The following is a 24,170-nucleotide window of genomic DNA, read 5'->3' on the forward strand; positions in this document are numbered from 1 at the left end:
GCTAGATTGAGTTGTGTTTTTCTACTGTCCCTTGGTCCAATTACTTAAATGATCTAAACCAATTTGATTTTAGTTATGTGGTCTCTTATGATTTGCCTCCGTAAATGAGATGATTTTATTCTCCATGTCCAGACCACTTCAAATGACCTCTCTATTATGTGGGTGATGCACCTAAATCTTATTTGAAAAAATCCAAGTTATTCTCTTTGCATATGGTTCATTTCCAAATTTCAAATTCAACAAATATTTATTGAGTCTGACACCAGATTGGGATTTGCACGTGTGCCCTTTGTACTTTGTTTTCAAGTCTTCTTATTTGGAGTCAAATGTCACCACCATACCCCCAACCTTTTCCCTTAGCTTTTTGATTGTAGCAGTGAATTTTGACTGGGAAATCTTGTAAAATATTACAACATCAAATCTGAATTCACTGAGTTCCTTTCAACACTCCCCTTGTGGTGCTTAGTCATAGGACCAGTAGGTTAGATAACCAGGGGCATGTGTGTGTGTGTGTGTTTATAACCATACTTTCTTGCTATAATTAAACTATGCTATTCCAGGTGTTCTCCCACCACAGGCCTTAACCTAGTTTGCAGGGTCTCCTTAATAACAGACGTTAAATATGTTTGGGTCAGGTTTGTGTATTGGATTTTTTTCTTTTAAAAATCAATATAATTTGTCACTTTTTCCAATCCTAGCAATTTCTCCTTAAATTTATAAACTTAAGGAAAATCCATCAAACTTCCTTAGTTTCTCTAACCCTAATGACTAAGACCAGATAGTAAATTTTTATTAGCTTTTGGTCTTGTTTAAGAATGTCTAGCAGTGGAAATGGAAATTATTTACTCTTGGAACCCTGCTTATTTACATAGGATTGTAGATTTAATACTGGAAGCAACCCCAGAGGTTATCTAGTGGCAGGGCTGGGATTTGCATGGGACTCCTTTAACTCTAAGCCCCCTGTACTACCCCATCTCCCTGAAATTTCCTTAGGTCTCCTACATTTTCCACTCCTAGGTATAGCTAACTGTTTGGCAATTCTTTTTGTAGTTTGCCAATTCCCAAAGCTGATTAGTTAAGGCATCAACTTTGATAGCACAAATCCCATTACAACAAATTCCCTGTGTAACAAAGAGATTTCTGAGGTTCCAATGCTGCTCCATTTTTGGGCAATTCTTGATACAATAAAATCCTAGTTCAAACAGGATTTGACTTGTTTTCTAGAGGGAATGGGAAGATATTTTCTAAAGCCATTTAGCAGCTCAGCAGCAGAGACATTCCAAGAACACAGGAATTCCAGATTTGTGGATATTTGCACTGATCACTCGACCGTGCTATGGGGCAAACTTCGGGTTAGATTTTGAGTGACAGAGATTTGATTCAACCGTGACATTGAGAAGGAGATTCAATTACCTGGGTGTAGAGTTTACTGAAGGGAAAGACAAAACAAAGCAGGAACCACAGTGGCAACTGGGAAAGGCAGAACTTCTTGTCAAATGGAAGGAAATGATATTAGTCTGTTGTCTGAAAAGGCAGAGACTACTTGGATTATGCTAATAAATCCATGAAACATTTTTCAAAGCAGTATGAGATTCAAGACCTCCACAGAAAACTTTCTCCTATTACAGAAAAAATATGGTCCAGTCTATTAAGAAGAAAGAAAAAGGGGAGAAAGGACCATTATGGAAGCCATTTTACAGGCACTAAAATATCCCTCATTTTTTGTGATATTGTAAGTGAAAGAAGTCTCTGGTCTCCTGATAATAGAACAATAGGTTAATTTGCATAATCTTTTTTTTTATTTGGTCCTGACTTGGAATTTAATTGATATAAAGGAATACTCTCCCTCTACCAAAGCAAACCAGCAACTGTTGGCAATTTATAGTATTAGATAGTTACCTGGGCCTTGAAAAGTTAAGTGACTTGTCCAAAATCACTCAGCCACTGTGTCAAAGGCAAGACTTGAAACTAGGTTTTCCTGAATCTAAGGACAGCCATATATCCACTACTTGGCACTGTCTTTCATGTAATGCTTTATTGTTTATAAAATGCTTTCTCTTTGGCCTTGATAAATGTTGCTTGGATGCAACATTGGATACTTCCCAACAAATGCTCAAAAAATTCCCCGTACAAAGTACATTTTGGCTGAAAACCAGTTGAAAGCACTTTCTAATGGGGTGATTATGATTGATCTCATTTTAATTCTTCCTTTCATGGTTTCCTGGGGATTAATAGAAAGGGAAGTTGCATGCTTCAAATTTGATAGTATGGCACTGACATCTATAAGATGTGGCAAGTATTAAGTCCACTTTACAGAGAGGGGACTGAGACTTAGTAAGTTTAAGTGACTTGACCAAGGTGGCACAAACCCAGCTCTTCCAAATACAGTTCCTGGGCTCTTCCCATTAGACTGCTGCTGGTTCACTCCATTGGTATTATGATGTGGTCATTTTGTTACATAGACAGAGGAAGGGATATTTTTTGCTCACAGCTGTAGTGTATTCTGATAGCAAGGGTAAATATATTGCAATTTCACTATAACCTGAAATATTTGGGTTACAGTTTAACACTGCCAGGATCCATGTACACTCATAAAAGGGAGGCCCAGTTAAACTCTTTTGAACATTAAGTTCTAAATGTTGTTTCTGTAGAATATTCTTCTTCTCTTCTTTCATTCCAAAAGTGAATTTTTTAAGGGCCTTGCACATTTAGCAAAACCTGAAATCTATCCGTGCCTCCACAAGTTGATTTGCCTCATCAGAAATAAAAAAGAATACCTAATACAAACATTTAGCCTGCTGTGAAGCACTTGTTTCTTAGCTGTAAAAAATTGGTTGAAATAGGCTTATTTGAAGATTTCAGTGTATTCCATCAATGGAATACTTTTTGCTAAAGGTTCTCATCTCTCACATTAGAGTAATGGACATAAAAAGTTCAATTTTCTCTTTGCTCTGTTGGCTGTTTCTGAGCTTCCCCTCACCTAGTCTCCCACTGCCTCCTCCCTCATCCCCCAAATGTATTTGCTTAAATGGAATGAGGCTGGTGCTTTTTTATTTTTTATATCTCACATTTGTTAGAGAAGAAAACAGTGTTTTCCTAGATGATTGCGTGTGTGTGTGTGCATGTGCACACAGGTACTATATATATTACAATGTAACACTTTTGGGGGACACGAAGAAACATTTGGCCAGAACCCCTGTATAGAAAAAAAATCTATAAAAGCATAGAGAGATTTTATCTTCCAAAGATACTTTTATCCAACGGTGAAAAGCAGATTGTAATTTTGATCTTTGGAATCTAGGCCTCACTTATTTTCCATCATTTTAACCGTTGATTCTAAATTTGAGGAGACTTTGCATTGACTCTTGGCTTTAGGTCATGTATTGTAATTCTTGTTCTTGGATTCAGACTGATGTGAAGAGTAGGGGGACTTGGGTAGTGTAATGGAAATGCAAATTTAAAGATCTTCCCTGCCCCTAGGCTAAAGTGCACCTGGAGCCTGGGGTGGGAGGCTTGTTTTTCAGTTGATACTTTTTGATTGGCCAGTGGTTCCAAAAGGTTGTTCCATTCTCTGAGCCAAGAGAAGGCTATATAAGCCCTGATGTGTAGCTTTGTTTTTGGGGCTCACTTTGAGAAGTGTTCTGTGATTTGATCTGGATTATGGGAAGCCGTTGTCCAGAGTCCCCCAGCTTTGAAAAACCCAGATGTTGAAACCCAGATGTTGATTTGGTATGGATATAATGGCTGGACAGTTTGGAAAGCTGTCTACTTGATCTGTTTCTGTCTTGATAATTCTGCCTGTATACTTTGAAGTTCGGGGTGCTGACCTTTTTCCCCTGAACTAGGTAAACGATACATATTTGACTGATTAAAGTAAGCTTGTTAACCCATTTTGAGTTGCTTTCCTTTAACAAAGCAGATCTAAGAACCTGTGTTGGCAGCAAAACCTGAGGACGCTTGCGGTGCTTGCCGCTACAGGTAGATACTTGGGATGCCCAGAAGGAGTCAAACAGCCTTGGAATCTGGTGCCATCAAGACTTCAGCCTGGATCCCAGACTTGGATCCAAAGACTTTCGTTCACTATGGAAAAACCACAGAGAGATAGCAGGTCAAACAGTGGCACCAACATTCTCCAATTGGTTGCCACTTGTGGGCAGGTCCAAATGGAATAAATAGTAGGAGATGAGATGGTGGGAAGCAAACCCAGCCGGACTCTTTAACATTTCCTTGCAAACAACTTTAAAACAATGTCTTACATCAAATTTTGGAGCAGCAGAGCCAGCAAAAGTTTGGGTGAGACCCTTTTTCCAGCCAAAGAAAACTTAAGAGGTCAGCAGGAGAAGTCTGTGTCCCTGAGGTAGAGCCCACACACATGGGCAGCAGCAGCAGTGCAGCTTTGGGAATTCACAACCCAGGCAGTAAGAGGGTCAGACAGCTAGACACAAAGAGGCTCTGGGGACCCTTTGCTGATGCTGGGTATATCTGGCACTTCTTGGCAACTTTACTTCTCATAAGCAATTCTGGGTCACAACTGCCAGATGGATAGGAGCGCTGGAGGTTGGTCACAAGGAATACAGGCCTCAATCACAGTTTGAAGACAAAGAGCGCTGGTGCTTGTGGCTGCAGGGGAGCAGGGGCCTTTCCTGGGTAAAGACAAGTACAGACCAGGAAAACAGTAACCATTCTGGAGAACAATTTGGAGCAATGCCCAAAGGGCTACAAAATTTTGCCCCAGCAATACCACTACTAGGTCTGCATTCCAGTGAGATCAAAGAAAGGAAAAGAATCTATGCATACAAAAATATGTATAGCAATTCCTTTTGTGGTGGCAGAGAATTGGAAATCAAGGGGATGCCCATTAACTGGGGAATGACTGAAAAAGTTGTAGCGTATGATTGTGATGTGATACTATTGTGCTGTAAGAAATGACAAGGGAGGTGATTTTGAAAACCATGACAAGACCTATGATGCAACGTGAAATGACAAGAATGGGGAAATCATTGTATGCAACAATATTAATGTTGTTATGATGATCAATTGTAAAAGACCTGACTACTCTGATCAATTCAATGACCCAAGACAGTTCTAGAGGACTCATGATGTCCTGATGATCAAATGAGGAAAAAATGCTTTCCAGAGAGAGAATTCAGAGTGGAAATTGAGGTATAATTTTCTAACTTTCTATTTTTTCTTGCTTAAAAAAATAACTAACACAGAAATATGTTTTGTATAATATCACATATATAGTTAACATCATATTTCTTGCTTTTTCAGTGGGTGAGGGATATGGTGAGAGAGAGAATGTAGAACTCAAAATTTTAAAAGAATGCTAAAAATAGGTAAATTAATGTTAAAAGAAGAAAATTATTTTTAAAAATATCAGATGGAATAGTAACTGGGGATACTAGACTTCATTTGGAATTCTTAGCTTCCTATAGATACTGAGAAAAACTACCACAACAGCAACAAACTTCCACTGTTAGCCCCAAGCAAAATCCCAAGGCTATGCTCTTAATCAGCTTCCCTGACCTTAAAGAAGAAACCCTGGTCTTGATGGTGCTTAACAGAGCCCCGAGTCATGGGAACTCCTTGAGGGTTGGGACTGTTTCACTTCTTTTTTCTTTGTAGCCCCAGCTACTATCACTAGGTCTGGAATGTGGTATTTGATAAATACTTATTGAATTGAATCAATAAAGCAATGAGCTAAGAATAGGCTGGACAGAATGATTCAAGATAAGGCAGGACAAATTGGGTAAGAAGACATGTTCCATTTTTCTTAGTTCTTTGGTGCCGCTCTCCACCTAGCCCGCTTCTGCTCTGTCCCCTGAGAGGTAGTGTGATGGAGTGCATACAGCACTGGCCTTGATGTTAGGAAGGACTAACTTCCAGTCCAGCTTCTGGTTGTGTGAAGCTAAGCATGGCACCCATCCTCTCAGGGCTCTAGGAACAATAAGATCAGTAAGTTTTGATAGGAGGAAAGGATTAGATAAGTTCAAAGCATGGTTCATTGCAGTGGGGGCTTTGGGTAGACAGAGGGAAGCCTGAAGACACTGGACACTGTGTGGTTTGAAGTTCTCCCAAAGAGAAAAAGAGATTGAGAAACACAAGAAGAATGCTGAAAATGAATTTGCCTACTTTATAATTTTTCCTGTGACTAAGCCTGTCCCCAGTCAATGAATAGAAATGAAAATGTTTGAAACATGTCACACTCCTTGGATACTTATACATATAAATATACTTATAATTAGAGATAGCTTGTTATATAACAAATGGTACATATATCAAGGGCTTTGTGATGAGAAACCTCTATATAAATATAATCTATTATTAAACTTATGTTTAATAGCAACAATAAATAGCATTAATAAGTGAAGTTATTGCACAAATACCTGAAGGATCTATGTTTTGGTCAGTGCAAAAATTTCCTCCACCAGTCAGTCGATTAACATTTATTAGGCAGCTACTCTATGCCAGGCACTGTGACAGGGAGGCAAAGAAAGACAAAAGACAGCCTCTTCTGCTCCAAAGAGTTCACAGTCTAATGGGGCACACAATATGCCAACATCTATATAGAGACAAACTATATACAGGATAATTTGTAGATAATCAATAGAGGGAAGACCCTTTTAACCTCATCATTAACAGGAATTGGGAAAGGTTTCTTTTTCTAAATTTTTATTTTTTTTGCCTTTTTGGAGGGGGAAGACAGGGCAATTGGGGTTGTGACTTTCCCAAGTTCACCTGGCTAGTAACTGTCTGAGGTCAGATTTGAACTCAGGTCTCCCTGACTCCAAGACTGGTGCCCTATTCACTGCTCCACCTAGCCACACCTGGGAAAGGCTTCTTGAGGAAGATGGGATTTTAGCTGGGACTTGAAGGAAACTAGGAGATAGAGATGAAGAAGCAGGGAATTTTAGGCATGGGATCAAAACTGGTGAAAATGCTGGGAGCTGGAAGGTGGAGTGTCTTGTTTGAGATGAATCAAGAAAGCTAGTTTCAGAGTATGTGGAGGAGTGTAAGGTGTGAGAAGATAAGAAAGAGGAGGAGCAGGTTATAAAAGGCTTTAGAAGTCAAACAGAGGGTGTCAGATTTGATCCTTGAGGTGATAGGGAGCTGCTGGGATTTACTGAGGCGGGGCAGTCATGATGCGGTCACATCCTCATTTTAGGAAGATCAGTTTGACAGCTGAACAATGAGAGAGAGAGGGAGAGAGAAAGGAAGGACAACAGTGTGATTTGCTTCAATTGAACAAAGCATTTATTAAGTGCCTTCTGTATATGAGGCACTATGCTATGTACTGGGGATAGAAATATAATACTAAAAGCATGCCGTTCCCTCTAGGACCTTATATTCTACTAGGGGAAAAAAACCCCATATACACAGATATGTACATACTGATTATATATAGGACAAAGTAATTTGTTGGGATATCAAGAAGTCACCGAAAAAAGGAGAATGAAAGAAAAAAGGACAAAGAAAAAAAGAAGTAGAGCCACTGAGGAATAAAAGTGTCAGATGCACCCATTAGGGAACAGGTTAAGAAGACAAGAAGACAAAATCTGGGACCGTCCTGCCCAACACTATCAACTTTGTCACTTTTCTGACAGGGTTGTTGCTACGACTCTGGGTGCAATCTGTGATTATCGGTTTTTGGAACAATGGTTTGACCTCCCTCCTCAGTTTAATGTTTCTGCTGGCTGACTTTGCTTTCCATGTCAAAATGCAGTGGGCCTCCACTGTGAGCCATTTATTTACATGTTGAAATATAAGCATTCATTGTGAAGGCTTAAGAGCCTGCTGTAACTCTGTACCTCTTAGAAAAGACCGGACTTAGGCATTGGAGTATTCAGCCTGTCTACAGGACAGACTGAGGAGAGTCCATTTAAAGAGAATAGAGTTCCTCTTGGGGGGACAGCTGTGTATCTGGGCAACATTAGTCAGCTGTGTGAAAGATGGAATTAATGGCAGAGGGGAGCATCCAGGACAATAATATTCAAATGGATGGGTGCCATAAAACATTTTAAATGGGTGAAAGGCACTCTTTGAAATACTGAGGTCAAAATGTTAGGAACATTACTGGCTCGGTTTCCCCCGGAACCTTAGTCACTTCTTGGCCGCTAGTAACTTTGAGAGAATTAGAACTTGGTATAATGACAGCCAAACAGCTAAATGACAATGTGTATCTCTGCTAATTTGCTAAGGTGAAGGCCATATATATACATACGTACATACATATATACATACATACACACACACATACACACTGTATTTGAACCATGGGCAGTGAGCTACCTTGCCAATGTTCATCACACAGTCACATATTGTGGTATGTATCTGCCTAATGAACCTGATCTGGTACCTGGGGATCACTCAGGCATGTTGTGTTCGTGCCTTTCCTACTTCTAGGGGACACCTGATGATGCTGGGAGACTCTCATGCCCTGTGTATTGTGTCAGGACTACAACGAATGTCTTGTCTTACGCTGTGGTCGTACCTTTATTTATGAGACTTACTAAGACTTATTGCTCTTTTGCATTGCTCAGTTTGCAAAGATTCCTGGTAATTAGCATGAGCTAATCCAGATCCAAACCCAGATGTCCCCTTCCCACTTCAGGGCTCCTCTTTTACTGCTTTAGCACTAATGATTCCAGATAGTTTTCTTTGTTTGGATTCATATATTTGAAGGGGGAATGGAATAAACACCTACTCTACAGGCATTGCACTAAGGACTATCCAAATATCATCTAATTATCCTCACAGCAACCCTGGGAGCAGGTTCTATTTTCATCACCCTGATTTTACAGATGAGGACACTGAGGTAACCAGAGGTTAAATGACTTGCCCAGGCTCACACAGTAAGTGTGTGAGGCCAGATTTTAACTCAGGTCTTCCTGACTCCAGGCCCAGGCCTCTATCCACTGCACCAGCTAGCTGCCTCTAAATTTTATTATATATTTGAAATGAATCATGGCTAGTATAAAGTATGAATATAATATTTAAGTCTATACATTATGGCCCCTTGTGGAGAGAATAATAATAGTTGAAATTTGCTTAGTGCTTTAAGATTTGCAAAGTGTTTCAAGGACACTCTATTATTTGATGGCTCCTGTAAGGTAGGTGCTATTATTATCAACATTTACAGATGAGGAAATTGAGACTGAGAGGGGATAAGTGACTTACCCAGGGTCACACAACTAGGCAACACCTAAGGAAGAACTTGAAGTCTTCTCGACTCTTAATCCAGTGTTCTTTCTCTGTACCAATCTGCCTTAGATTGCGCTGTTTTGTAATGACACTAGTCTGTCTTCAGGGAGGCTGACCTGAAATATTAAAGCACCCTGCTCTCTGTATTCTTCCGAGGCCTCTTCTATTCCAGTGGATTCAGCTATCTCCTTTGTGTGGATAATGCCTATTCTCTTCTCTCTTCTGTATTCTAGGCCCACATCTCCTTTTGTATATTGAATTCCCAGGCATCATCTCAAATTCAACCTGTATAAAAGTGAACTGCTCATATCCCAACCCCTCCCCCCACACACAGCTCACCTTGGGCGAAATTTGCCCCTCATCTTGACTTCTGTCTTTCTACAATGGTCTGCTTCCTTCCCATGGAACTTTTATTTATTCTTGAGTGTAGACAAGGTCTTAGGCAAAAGTATGTGAACTCTGTGACCCAGTGACACTGGCCTCCTTTCTGTTCCCTGCATCTCCTGACTTTCAAGCATTTTCATTGTATGCCCCCTATACCTAGAATGAACCCCATTCTTTATCTCCTCCTTCTTACTTTCCTGGCTTCCTTTAAGTCTCAGCTAAAATCTCACCTAGGCTAGGGCCTTCAATTTACCCGGCATATAAGTTGTATGTGGGTAGTTGTTTTCATGTTATGTCTTCCATCAAAATGTGAGTTCCTTGAAGGCAGGGACTATTTCTGTGTTTCTTTGTGTTGTTTTACACTTAGCACTGGGCCTGACACATAGTGAGTGCTTAAACAACTGCTTATTGATTTACGAACCTAGGCACTTTAGAGATTATCAAGCAACTGGTGGTTTTGTAACAAAAGTCCTTTTCTTACCCTCCTTCCCCCTGCATACCTTCACATAGAGCATTGCTTTAAGTAGACTGGTGGAGTCTCCCAAGAGAAAACTTGTCTCCCACTCTGAGGAATCAAAATAACTAGATAAATGATCTCAGCCAGTGACCAGAGCCCCTGACCCTGGGCATAGCACATGGCTCATTTCCAGAAAAGAAGGGATAGACCAAGGTAGAGTCCTAGGCTCCTGCCAGAGAACTTCACTGAAAGTGGTGTCCAGGTTCAACATGAATATACTAGGCAACCTCAGCGAAATTATGACCAGCAAACTGATAGAATCCATCTGCCTTGTGCCCAAAGGACATGGAACAGTGGCAAGAATGTTGATTCTGGAGTCAGAGAATTTGGGTACAAAGCTCACCTCTGATATCACTAACTGTGTGACATTAGCTCAGTTATTTAGCCTTCTTGGGCCTCAGTTTCCTCATCTGTAATAATGAGAGTTGGGGGCGGCTAGGTGGTGCAGTGAATAGAGCACTGGCCCTGGAGTCAGGAGGACCTGATTTCAAATCTGGCCTCAGACACTCAACACCAAACGAGCCATGTGACCTTGGGTAAGTCACTTAACCGCAATTGCCCTGCCTTCTCCCCTCCAAAAGAAAAAAGAGTTGGACTAGATAATCTCTTGTAATTCTACATCCATGATGCTGTTATAATGTTTCATAGCATCTGGGCGGCCAGGAAGGGGGTCTGGACCTAGTGGTTTATCAGCAGCTTCTTTCCAAGGCTCTTGTCACCATCATCTATGACTTCATTGGTGGCCTGCAGGGCTCACTGTAGCCAAGGGAGCTCTGGGGATGTAGGAGCAGGCCATGCTCATTGCTGCTGTTTATTAAGCATTTCATCATTCTCTTAGGTCTGAAATCTCAGTGTCATATTTGACTCTTTCTTCACTCTTGTCCTGTATCACCAATCAAACCACATGGCCAAATATACATAATACACACACACATATACATATATTTTTCTTCAGGAATTTATGTGTAAAAATGAAGAACTGAAGAATTTTTAGGTCAATAACTTGGAAAATATGGATACCAGCACTGCTCTATGATTATGGTGCCAGTGTGATGGCAGCAGATGAGAATTTTGCTACTAAACATTTATTTAGCACTTCTTATGTGCCAGCCACTATCTAAGCATTGGGAATAAAAAAAAAAAGAGGCAAAAGAGTCCCTGCCCTCAAGTGTCTTACATCCTAATAACAGGGGAGATGGAATTTAGAGTTAGGGTTCATTTGCAGAGAGGATACGACATCAAAAGACAGAAAAACAAGAAAAAGAGGCAAAAGGACAGATTTCAGAATTGTGTTAAAAAGAGACTATAACTCTCTTTCTGTACTGTCATTAATAGCTGGGCAGCTGAAATCCCATTTTCTCCACCAAATGTTTGACTTAAAGTGATCTCTTACCTCAGTTTTCATGGTAATTACTTCACCCACAATAAATTTGACGACCAATTCAACTCAACTAGGCAACTAATTATTAAAAATATACTGTGTGGGGGAGGCCAGGTAGCACAGCGAGTAAGAGCACTGGCTCCAGTGTTGAGAAGACCTGGAGATCGAATCCCGGGCTCAGACACTTAGCACCCACCCAGAAACACCTGGCCGTGTAACCTTGAGCAAGTTACTTAACCCCAATTGCTTAGGGGCGGCCAGGTGGCTCAGCGAGTAAGAGCACCGGCTCCAGTGTCAGGATGAGCTGGGTCAAATCTGGGCTCAGATACTCAGCACCACACCCAGAAATAATAACTGGCCGTGTAACCTTGAGCAAGTTACTTAACCCCAATTGCTTAAAAAAAAATATATATATACTGTGTGCAGAGCAGTCCATTAGTCACTGATATAAGGTTTAGGTATAACACGGTACCTGCCCTCATGGAACTTATAGTATAGTGAAAGCTGTATCGTGTATACAGAGTACAGTGGAAAGATCCCTGGGTCTGTAGTCCAAGGATCAGGATTTCATTCCCATTTCTGTTACTAACTACTTATATGACCCGTAACAAATCTCTTAATATCTCTGGGTTTCCTCATTCCTTAAATGCCGGGCCTCTAGATTTTAGTACACAGTAATATATTGTCACTGTCACTAGTGTGTATAGTGCATGTGGATGGACATTTCTTCAGTTATTATCTTGAATGCTATTTAAATCTTATATTGCTGTTTATTTAACTTTTCTTGTGCTTATGACTTGTCTCTTCAACTAGATTGTAATTTCCTTGTTTATAGTAACTATGACAACCCTGGATCAGTGGTGTCAAACTCAGATATGGGGATCACTAAACCATACATAAGGATCCCTGTGAACTAATATTGACTTAGAAAACCGCATAGTAAAATTATTGGTTTTATTGTATTTTTATTTATTTTGCTAAGTATTTCCTAATTACATTTTAATCAACTTTGACTGTACTCCCTACATGCCACACAGGCCCTACATGGCCTGGTAGCTGCTCAAATACTATTTGGTTGATTTATTAAATGATTATTACATGATTGATTTATTCTTAACCAACTTCAATGCCTGTTAGTGATGCAAAAATGAAATTATCTGCATTTGCAATAAAGATAATAAGCCAAAGCATTTGAAGGTACTTGTAAGACTTTGATTCCAACTTGAAAATTTGGGTTTTGATGATTAGGAAAGAAAAATGTGTTCTTGTTCAGTGGTGTCCTACTCTTCTGACCCCTTTGGGGGTTTTCTTGGCAGAGATACTGGAATGGTTTACCATTTCCTTCTCCAGTTCATTTGATAGATTAGGAAACTAAGGCAAACAGGGTTAAATGACTTACCCAGGGTCACATAGCTAGTTAATATCTGAGGTCAGAGTTGAACTCAGGAAGAGAAGTCTTCCTGACACTAGGCCTGGCACTCTATGTACTGGGCCACCTAGCTGCCCCAAGAAATAAAAATACAGGTGAACAAATTCCTACTTGGGATTAGGTTTTATTTACCCTGTTTATCTGAAGTCAGAATATTCTTGTCTTAGTTATGTCTTCCCCCTCCCCAACTGTCCCACTTCCTACTGAACTATATATAACTCTTTTGAAGATAGGCACACTTGTGTATCCTGTTCCTCCTCACCCTCTCCAAATCACCCTCAAAGAGTGTCAATGATACAGAAGGCATCATGACCATCTGGTTGACCTCTCTTATTTTTCAGATGAGGGAAGTGATTTATTCAAGATGATAGAGTTGCCTAGTGGTCATACAGAACTCAGTCTTTTGTTGTCATTTCACCATCATCTCTACTAATATTTTTTTGCATCTTATCAAGGTTTATTGACCCATTTAGAGAGAAAGATATGACTATTTGCAAATGGGACTGTTTCAACATATGGACTGTAATGTATTATGTAAGTCATAATATATTAGCTCCCCAGCCAACCCATCTATCTGGTATAAAACTTGAATGCAAATTATAAGTGGTGTTATTTTTCAGTGTACACTTACTCCTTTCACAGTATTTTTTACTTTTCAAATACATCTACTTTTAGATATGTGGCCTACATTTGGAGCAGCCTATATTTTGAACAATATAATAGGTCTTATAAGTCATTTGCAGAAACCAGTACATTTGAAAACTTAATGCAGATCTTCAAAATTGAAGCTATTAAAAGATTTTTATACTTTATTGAGTTAAAAAAAAGAGTTCAAATGTAGCTGACTTATTTTGGTTAATAATAATCATAACAATATAATAACAACTATGCCTTATGCTTATAGAGCCTTTTATATTTTCAAAGCACATAATGGTATTTTAGGACTGAATTAAAGTGTTTGAGATTAATTTTGGGGCAGCTAGGTGGTGCGGTGAATAAAGCACCTGCCCTGGAGTCAGGAGGACCCAAGTTCAAATCTGGCCTCAGACACTTAACACTTACTAGCTGTCTGAACTTGGGCAAGTCACTTAACCCTAATTGCCTTTCCTTACCCCCTAAAAAAAAGATTAATTTCATTTAAAAATTGTCTTCTCATGCAATTTGAATTATTGATGTTATTTTCAAGCTCTAAACCAAGGTTTTCCAACTGTATCGGTAGGTGTTATCTGACAATCTGTGTATGGGCCAGCCTTTTTACACATTGGTTTGTTTATTTGGGGGATAGGAAGGATTTTGTAGATTTAGTCTTATTACTAAAGTAATGTGATTTTACTGAAGTGTGACTTTTAAGGGTTACATCTCACATATATACTGTCATTACTGTTTAAAGATAGCTGCTGCTATTGTTTCCTATATATTTAAGTGTTTGTTTTTAAAGATCAGGTCCCCTGTAAAAATCGCTAACATTTATTTTTATAGTGCTTTAAGGTTTGCAAAGCACTTTACAAATATTATCTCATTTTATCCTCATAACAACCATAGGAGATAGGGGTTATTATTATCTTCATTTTATAGATCAGGAAACTGAGGCATAAAGGTTCAGTGACTTGCCCATGGTCACACAGTAAATGGCTGAGTCAGCATTTGAACTGAGGTTTTCCTGACTTCAGACCCAGCCTTCTATCCACTGTAACAACTAGTTGCCTTTCTATATGTCTGACCTCTCTTGAATTTCATTCATTCATTCATTCAATAGACATTTACTAGAATACCAAATGGTGTACAGAATACTTTTTAGGTGTTGGGAGAGGTACAGAGTTCGGATGAGACACAGTTCCTATCATCATGAAGTAGGGAATGATTTCATTATTTTTTAAACCAGTTTTTAAAATTTTTATTACTTCACTATTTGTTTTAAACCCAACGGGCACTCTCATAGCTAGCACAAACTAACAAAAACACAAAAGTGCAGAATAAATAAAATGAAGTACATCTTGAGCAACTTGAAGCCCTAGTCATGAGCCTAAGGGATCCCTTTCCCCTCACAAAGGGACTGAGGAGTGACTCTGGCACAATTACCTTGACTCAGTACAATATGAAATAGCTGCCATTTTGTTGCTGAGGGTTCATGGAGCTGTGAGAGGAACTGATCAACTATAAGCCTGAAGCTATGCTAACCTACAGGACCAAAGCAAAATGTGGTGAGGAGGATTCACCTAACAATGGAGCTCAATGTTAAATGACTGTAAATCTCGCTCAGCCACCCCCATCCCCATCAGTCTAAGCCCTCCCTCCTTACCAGTCACCTCTAACAGTTATGGGGAACGTGAGGGAAGGCTTTGCTAGTTAGTGTGTGACAAGCCAGCCTGTGATCCTCTAGTATAGGCAGTCAGGTAGCAAGGGTTTTTTTGGGCTTTTTTTGTTGTTGTTATTTGTTCAGGGAAGGAAACAACTTGGTGTTCCCTGTAGAATGAACAAATGCTAAAATGTTCAGTGAAGAGTGAGTCAACCTCCTGCAGCCTGAAAGCTGACTGTTCCCGCTTGGATGCCACCAGAAAGTGAGCAGCGCCTTCCCCAGCTGGGACAGCCTTCTCAATAGCGGGGTGACATTGCAGATAACAGCCACACACTGCATCCAATACAGTGATAGCTCCAGGGATGGGGATTTCCAGATATTTAGTGTAACTGCAGAAAGCTTTACTCACTCAAAACGTACAATAAATGTTTGATTCAGGGAACTGTCATCCCTTTTTCTTCACTGAAAGTGTTGATATAAACAAAGAAGTATTAAATTATCTTAACAAAAATAACCCCACATATATTGTGTTGGATTGAATGTTACCTGTCCTCCATAGATGATCTAGTTTTTAGAAACAAAAAATACATCTCTGATTAAATGTATCTTGGGTTTGCAAACTTTATTCATGCATACATATTTTATATATTTATTTTTATTTATTTTGTTATTTATTTAACACTTATCTAACCATTTAATTACTTATTTACTTTTCAGTTTATTGTTTTTATTATTTACTTCATTATTAATATTTATATGTAATATATTTTATGTATAAGATTTATATATTAAATAACAAAATTAGTATTTGTTTTAATTTATTTAAAATTATTTAATAAAATAGTTAATATTTAATATTGTATTTTATGCATTATTATGCATGCATAAAAGATTTGTTAATCTTTTGGAGAGCAAATCTATTTCTTAACTCATTAAACAAATTTAAAATATATCATTTGTACCCTCTTTGATGTGACTCTCCCTGGAAATTTCTTTTATACCTGTTTATTTTTAATAAGAAAATCATTTTTCTCTGTGTTGGTATCTTGTTTTATTCCTATGCATAACTCCATGGAAAATACGGATTTTCTTTGAAAAATTAGCTGTTTCTCCTGTTAGTTCAGTATCTTGATATTTACAGCAAGTCTTTCAGTGGGGGAAAAAAGCCTATTCTGACTGAAGTGTAAAATAATTAATGACAGAAAATGACAGGACTGGAGTCTATCCTTACAAAATACAAAACATTTTCAGCAGAGAGAGACATTTAATAAATAAAACAAAGCATTTGAAAAAAGTCCATTGGCAGCAGGTGCTGGAGGGCGCTTGTGGTTCTGGCCACAGATTGTATTAAGAAAAGATCTGATTTAGAATGTTTGCTCTGTCAAGAAATATGCAGCCCCAGTGCATATGAATGGTAGATAGTCTACAACAGGTTTTTCTGCTGTGTACATTGGGAGTGACTGCTGCAAAGTGCCTAATGGGAGAAACTTTCATTTATTTAGGACTTTTACTCAGCAGCAGATTTTGTCTGTGAAGTCTGAGCACTTGGCATTTCCCCCCAAATCTTTTGTCAGGCTCTTTCTATCTTTAATTGTTGCAAAGAAAGCCTTCTCCATCTTTGCCACGTGGTCACACATTCCCACGTGCTGCAGCACCACCACAGCCCTCAAAAGCAGGGCAGTGGGATTGGTCACATCCTTACCAACAATGTCTGGGGTTGTTTCATGAATGGATTCAAAGATTCGTGATTCCCTTTGGAGCCAGTGTTTTCAGTTGTTGCCATACCAAGATTCCCTATCAGGCCAGCACCATCAATCACTTAGGATGTCTCCATACAAGTTCAGCATCACGAGAACATCAGACTGGGAGAAATCTTGGTACCATATTAAAATATACTATATCACAGTACATCTCATTAAATTTAATGTCTTTGTAGTTTTTTGCAACTTCTCTGCACTTTTGGAGAAAAAACCCCAGCAGATATTGTCATGCTGTTTGCTTTGTGCACAGCATTTTCATTGCTGCGATTATCATTCCTGGCATACTCAAAGACAAATGTGGCAATACATTTGCTTGCTCCTTCAGTGATGAGTTTGATGGTCTGTACAATACTATCAACAATCACATGCTCAATTCGGCTGTACTCACCTTTGGTGTTCTCCCAAATTGTGACAATATTTACATCCGTGCAAGGGGTTTCCCAGCCTTCGATGGAGACACAAGAATGCCTATTTATATGAAGGTCTAAAGTTTTATGAAGCAATAGATTCAAAAAAGGATGTCCAGCTGCTATTGGTGTCTTTAAGGGGCCTTTCAGTCACACTTCGTTTTTGTTCATGGATTCTTTGGCTTTGGGAGGAATCATCTATTTTTCTCTAAGTCCTTTAATGGCAGACATTCCTTTCTTCTTATTGAATGGGTGCTTTGGCAGCATCAAAAATCTTCACAATGGGGGGGGTGGCTAGGTGGCGCCGTGAATAGAGCACCAGCCCTGGAGTCAGGAGCACCTGAGTTCAAATCTGGCCTCAGTCACTTAACACAAAAATTAGCTGTGTGACCTTGGGCAAGTCACTTAACCCCAATTGCCCTCCAAAAAAAAATCTTCACAACAGAAGCTGAGATTTCTAGTGTTATACTCTCTCCTGGGATTAAGGTTTTGGGTTGCTGAAAGCCCCCAGCAGCCAAGATACCTTTCAGATCCATTTGGGACTCACCATCATGTATGTTTCTCAGGCCCAGGCTATAGCTGCAGATACACACAGACTAGCTTGGGCCACCTGGGCCCTGCCCCTTGAACCCACTCCAGAATCCCTGCACTGGCAGAATCCCTATCCTCAGCAAAGGTGAGGGAGTGATAGCATAAAACAGATAAATAGCAATTGTTTCTGTTCTGGTCAAAAACTCATAGGTCTTCCTCTCCCAGATTGATTCTTTTGTGAAGGCAAACTAGGCCCCCCCCCCTTTTTTTTTTACCTCATTTCTTACCTAGCCTTAATCACTGAATGGGCATTGCTTCAGACAAATTGAGACCTATTAAAGACCTTAGCTTAAAAAGGTCAAGGTCTCTGACTGCATCCGAGGCCATCTCCAAGTTGTTCTGACCTATGTCTTGTCACTGGACCCAGATGGCTCGGGAGGAGAGAATGAGGCTGATGACTTTGCACATCTTTGCCTCACAAACGAATTGGATTTAAGTAAGTCAAGATAACACCCTTCTGATGTCATTGGTTCTCTTCCAGAATGAAGGAAGGACAATCACAACAATTTTAACACACAATAATACATGTTAAGTGAATTCAATATTTGCAAAAGTAAATGGTATATACGGAGCTGAAAGGGAATTAAGAAATTGGGATGTTAGAACAGGGACTGTAGAACCTCAGAGGTCATTTAGCTCAATTCCCTCATTTCACAGATGGGAATGCTAAAGGCCAAGCAGGGAAGCACCTGGTCTCAAGTCACACAAGTAGTTAATAGGGAAGCTGGGAATTGAGATCAAGGCTTCTTATGGCAAACCCAGGGCCCTTCATGTTATTCTATATTTCAACATGCAACTGAGGCCCCCTTTAAGCAGACTGGCTTAATTCAGAGAAACTCATGCCACTCCCTAGCCCAAGATGTTCAAATTCAATCAAATGGGTAGATTTTCCAATCCTCCACCCCCCACACCTCCTTGAATGCTACTGAAGTGTCTGGTAATGTTGATAAGTAGTATGTTGACTTGAAATAATACACAGCACCCTTCCTTATCCCAAATACAATTAAGACCAGATTTATAGTAAATTCAAATTCTTGAATATAAAAGTAGATACATTCAACAAATGTCCAAAAAATCAACTTCGTAGATCAAACTTGTAATTAGTCATTTGCCCACTCTGGACTAAGTAAATATTTGGGCTGGGCAAATTAGAAAGAATATATTTGTCTCCAATGTCATTTACTTTACCATCTGGGTTACTCAGGAAGGGAGGACAGGCTGGAAAGAATTTTTTTCCCAGGTTTGTGAGGATTTTTTTGAGGGGGGAATTTTGTTTACAATACTGGAGTAGACTATCTTGTCTTTTTAGGTGGGGAAACATGTTTTGTCCAAGCACAGACTGGAACCCAAGCCTGAGATGGTGCCAGGGCATCACAGAGGGAAATGGAGACTTGATGTCTTTCTGGTGAGTTTCCAACTTGGATGAACCAATGAATGTTCAGATGGTGAAGTGGATTTTTTGACTTGAATCAGTTTTGATCTATCTGTCTCCATGGATTAAATTAACCAGATAACTGTCAAATATCCATTTTAGGATTGCATATAGATGCATACTCTAAAAGAATGGGAAAAAAAAACCTGAACAAAATGAATCCATCACATTTCTTTTTTTTAACATGTCAGACATCATATACACTTTGATGGACTAAGGCCATGGCCCCTAAATTCTTCCATCTGAGTTGTAATATTTCATGGAAAATATGGTTATTTGGGTTCCCTGTGACTTCTTCAACCCCAAACAAATCACACTTGTATGCCCTGCATCTTAGATGAGAGCAACTTGGCTTTCCCAAGTCTGATCCTTCCACGATAACTGGATTATTAAGAGCAATTATTTCTTAAAGTTGAAATAATGTGCCAGTTCTTGAGATTGTGCAGTGGTAACCTGTCTTGAGGAGAGCTTATGCTCTAATTCTCACATAAAGATGTTTATCATTTTTCTTATTTTCAACAGATACAGATGAATGGCAGATATTTCATCTGAGATCTTGCCAGCCAAGAGCTGCACTTACATCTCTGGGTACAGAAATTCCCTTCACTGAATGTACATTATAAAGGTCCAGATTCTACAAAGAATACTCCTTTAGATTCAAGTATTCCCCATCACCTCATCTGTACATTGCATGGCCTTATACAAGAGTATACACTGCCAAGTTTTAGACAAACCAAATACTTTATATTCTTTTTTTAGGCTAGTTCTTCTTAGAAATTACTTAAGACAATGATATATATATATATATGTATATATATATATATATGTGTGTGTGTGTGTGCGCACATACACACATGCATACATACTTACACACATATACATATTATATATCACATATAGTAGGCGTATTACATATAGTATAACTATAAGTCATCCTTCAAGTGAAATACAAGCTGCATACAAGTTGATGTTTTGCCTTGGCAGAAGGAGTTGCTGAATAAGGAATTCCTTACTTCATCACCATAGCCAACATTTATATAAGTACTTTAAGGTCTGCAAGGTGCTTTATAGGTGTTAGCTCTTTCAATCCTTACAAACAACTCTGCAAAATACAGAAGAAAGGAGAGGAGGGAATAAGAATTTATTCAGTTCCTTCTATGTGTCAGGTTCTATACAAAGAACTTTATCAATATTATCTGATTTCATCTTCACAACAACCCTAAGAAGCAGTTGCTGTTATTATCTCCATTTTATAATTGAGGAAACTGAGGCAAACAGTACTCTCTCTGTGTCTCTCTCACATTATATGTGTATAATACATATATAATGTACAGATAATACATATGATGTATAATACATATATATGTAATATATATTAAAAATGAAATTAATAGACCCAAAGTTAACAATCCCTCATCTACTCCAACCTCATAAAATTACAGGGGTTGAAACTGAGCCCCACGTGCTTTGTCCAAGATCACAGAAGAAGTAAGTAATAGAACTGGGTGGGACTTGAATCTGCACTCATCAAAGTCTAAATCTAGTGCTCCTCCTGCTACAGGACACTACTTACTATAAGGGGAAGCAAGCTTGAGGCACTGTGGTATTGGGCTGCTCCAGAAGGTATCAAAAGAAGTAGGTTTGAACACTTAGTCCCTGAATGATCTTGAGCAGAGTCACTGAAGAGGATCATTCGTTCTTCACAGCATATATGAGGAAAAAGCACTTTAGAAGCCTGTAAAGTGTTTTATAAATATGATTACTTTTATTGTGAGTATTGAATAAAAAGATTGTTGCATGGCAATTGGAGTGCAAGGTTTAAAGCACCATTGTCTGGTTCTCCTGCTGCTCATGAATACTTAACTTGCTGTAGTAGAGAGTTGTGCCCTAGAAGTCAGAACTCCAGGGTTTCACTCCTTTTTTTTTTTGGTGTCATCAATGGACCAGCTATATGAACTTGTTGAGTCATTTAATATCATTGGCTCTCAATTTCCCTCCTGATAGAAGTAGGAATAATTAAAGTTAGCATTTATATAGCGCTTTAAGTTTTGGTAAGCGATTTACATAAATTGATACAACAACACTGTGAATTACATGCTATTATGATCATTCCCATTTCAGAGATGAGAAAACTGAGGTATACAGAAATTAAGTAACTTGCCCCAGTTCACCCAGTAAGTATTTGAAGTATTGAATTATTTCTTTTTTTTTTTTGAAGGGGGGAAGGTAGGGCAATTGGGCTTAAGTGACTTGCCCAAGGTCTCAGGGCTAGCTTTGTGTTAAGTGTCTGAGGCCAGATTTGAACTCAGGTCCTCCTGACTACATGGCTGGTGCTCTACTCACTGCGCCACCTAGCCACCTCTGTATTGAAGTATTTCAAACTTCAGTCTTCTTGACCCCAAGTCCAGTGCTCTATGCCTAGCCCACCTAGCTGTCTCTTAGGAATACTTCTGTATGCCTTTCTTATTCTGGAAACTATGCTTCCAGTAATATATTTCCAGAAATGTATCACAAGGTTTCATTGAGTGCCAGCATTCTGTAGTAGGTTAGTAAGTTAGTAAATTATGGGTCTTTGTGTATTGGAATTAGGGAGAACTGAGTTTAAGACCTATCTTGGATATATATTAGCTTGCATAAATATATTAGTCACTACTAAATTTACAATTAAACTTTCCATGTCCCTGTGAAAGGAGTTTCATTTTTAACATTCATTTTCAAAAATTTTGAGTTTCAAATTGCCTCCTTCCCTTCTACTCCTCCCCTACCCACTAACAAGACAAACAATATCAGTTGTACATCTGATGTCATGAAAAACATATTTCCATATTAGCTATGTTGCAAAAAAAATAAAGTGAAAAAAAGTATGCTTTAATCTGTACTTGAGTTCATCAGTTCTCTCTTAGAAGGTGGATAGCATTTTTCATCATGGGTTCTTTGGAACTATCTTGGATCATTGTCTTGGTCAGAGTAGCTAAGACCTTCACAATTAATTATCATTATAATATTGCTTTTACTGTGTACAATGGTCTTCTGGTTCTCATTTCACTTTGCATTAGTTCACATAAGTCTTTCTGAAATCATCCTGCTTGTCATTTCTTAAAGCAATAGTATTCCCTCATAATCATATAACATAACTTGTTCATTCATTCTTCAATTGATGGACATCACTTCAATTTCCAATTCTTTGCCACCATAAAAAGAGCTACTATAAATATTTTTGTACAAATAGGTCCTTTTCCTTTTTTCTTCTGACCTCTTTGGAATACAGATATAATGGTAATATTGCTGGGTCAAAGGAAATGCACTGTTTTATAGCCTTTTGTTACATAGTTCCAAAATGTTCTCCAGAGAATGTTTGGACTGGTTCACAATTCCACCAACAGTGCATTAGTGTATCTATTTTTCCATATCCCCTCCAGTGTTTATCATTTTCCTTTTCTATCATGTTAGCCAATCTGATAGGTGTGAGGTGGTATCTCAGAGTTGTTTAAATGTGCCTTTTTCTAGCCAGTTGTGACTTAAAACATTTTTCACATGACTATTGGTAGCTTTGATTTCTTCTTTTGCAAACTGCCTATACACATGCTGTAGCACCAATGCAGTATTCACAACACTGATGGCAACTGTAAATATGCTGGCATGGTGGTCAAGTGCAAAATATAACAGACTCTCTATACATCATGCATAAGAAAAACATTTATCCAGACACTAGAAAACCAAATCCCAACACCAGGAAATTGAATTCATCATAGCAACACAGAAGTTAATACACCATAACAGCACAGAGAACCACATGATTCTTTAGCCTTCCCACAAATAAGCATTTATTCATAAATCTAGCTGTCTGCTTGTCTGCCATCCATTCTCCTCCCATCATCTAGCTGTTCTGACTCCCAGCTTCCTGTGGGCTCTGCTCCTTCAGCAAGTTTCTCCCACCACAGGCTCCATGTGATTACATTCAGCCTGTCCGGGAGCAGGGAAGATCTTCAAAGCAGGGAAGGTCTTAAAATTCTCTTAGACTTATTAAGGGGGCAGGGAAGATCTTCAAAGTATCATTACCATTACACATGCTTTGACCATTTATCAATTAGGGAATGGCTCTTATTTTTATAAATTTGGCTCAGTTCCCTATATATTTGAGAAATGAAGCCTTTGTCAGAGAAATTTGCTGTAAGTTCCTCCCCTTCCCCCAGTTTCCTGATCTTAATTTTGGCTGTATTGGTCTTGTTTGTGAAAAAAATTAAATTTTACATAATCAAGAATACTAATTTTTCTTCCCATGATCCTCTCTATCTCTTGTTTGATCATAAACTCTTCCCTTATCTGTAGATCTATGACAGGTAAATTTTCTATGCTCCCCTAATTTATTTATGATATCACCCTATAGGTCTAGATCATTTACCCCATTTTGACTTTTCTTTTCTTTTTTGGTATATGGTATGAGGTACTAGCCTATGCCTAGTTTCTGCCAAACTGCTTTCCAGCTTTCCCAACAATTTTTGTCAAATGATGAGTTCTTGCCCCCAAAGCTAGAATCTTTGGGTTTATCAAACACTAGATTACTATGGTTATTTACCTTATTGTGTACCTAATCTTTTCTACTTATCTACCACTCTATTTCTTAACCAGTATTTGATTGTTTTGATGACTGATGTTTTTTAATATAGTTTGAAATGGGGTACTTCTGGTCTATATTTCTTCTGGAGGGAGTTTCCATATCAGGATTTCCTAAATATATTATCCCAAATAATTCTTAAATAAATAGTATT

At 38.7% G+C, this 24,170-nt stretch overlaps 1 long non-coding RNA gene and 1 pseudogene across 1 annotated transcript in view; one reads left to right on the forward strand and one right to left on the reverse strand.

The window, feature by feature from the left end:
* LOC138167227 (uncharacterized) overlaps nucleotides 1–24,170 on the forward strand; it is a 43,943-nt gene that overhangs the window by 16,697 nt on the left and 3,076 nt on the right. The window contains exon 2 of the long non-coding RNA XR_011169831.1: nucleotides 19,279–19,374. This is a non-coding gene — a long non-coding RNA (uncharacterized lncRNA). The remainder of the gene's footprint in view (nucleotides 1–19,278; nucleotides 19,375–24,170) is intronic.
* On the reverse strand, nucleotides 16,723–17,914 carry LOC138167540 (isocitrate dehydrogenase [NAD] subunit alpha, mitochondrial-like; annotated as a pseudogene).

Source organism: Petaurus breviceps, unplaced genomic scaffold (assembly GCF_028583685.1).
Source record: "Petaurus breviceps papuanus isolate PSGF00001 unplaced genomic scaffold, PetGlider_PUasm1.0 229, whole genome shotgun sequence".
NCBI classification, from domain to species: Eukaryota; Metazoa; Chordata; class Mammalia; order Diprotodontia; family Petauridae; genus Petaurus; species Petaurus breviceps.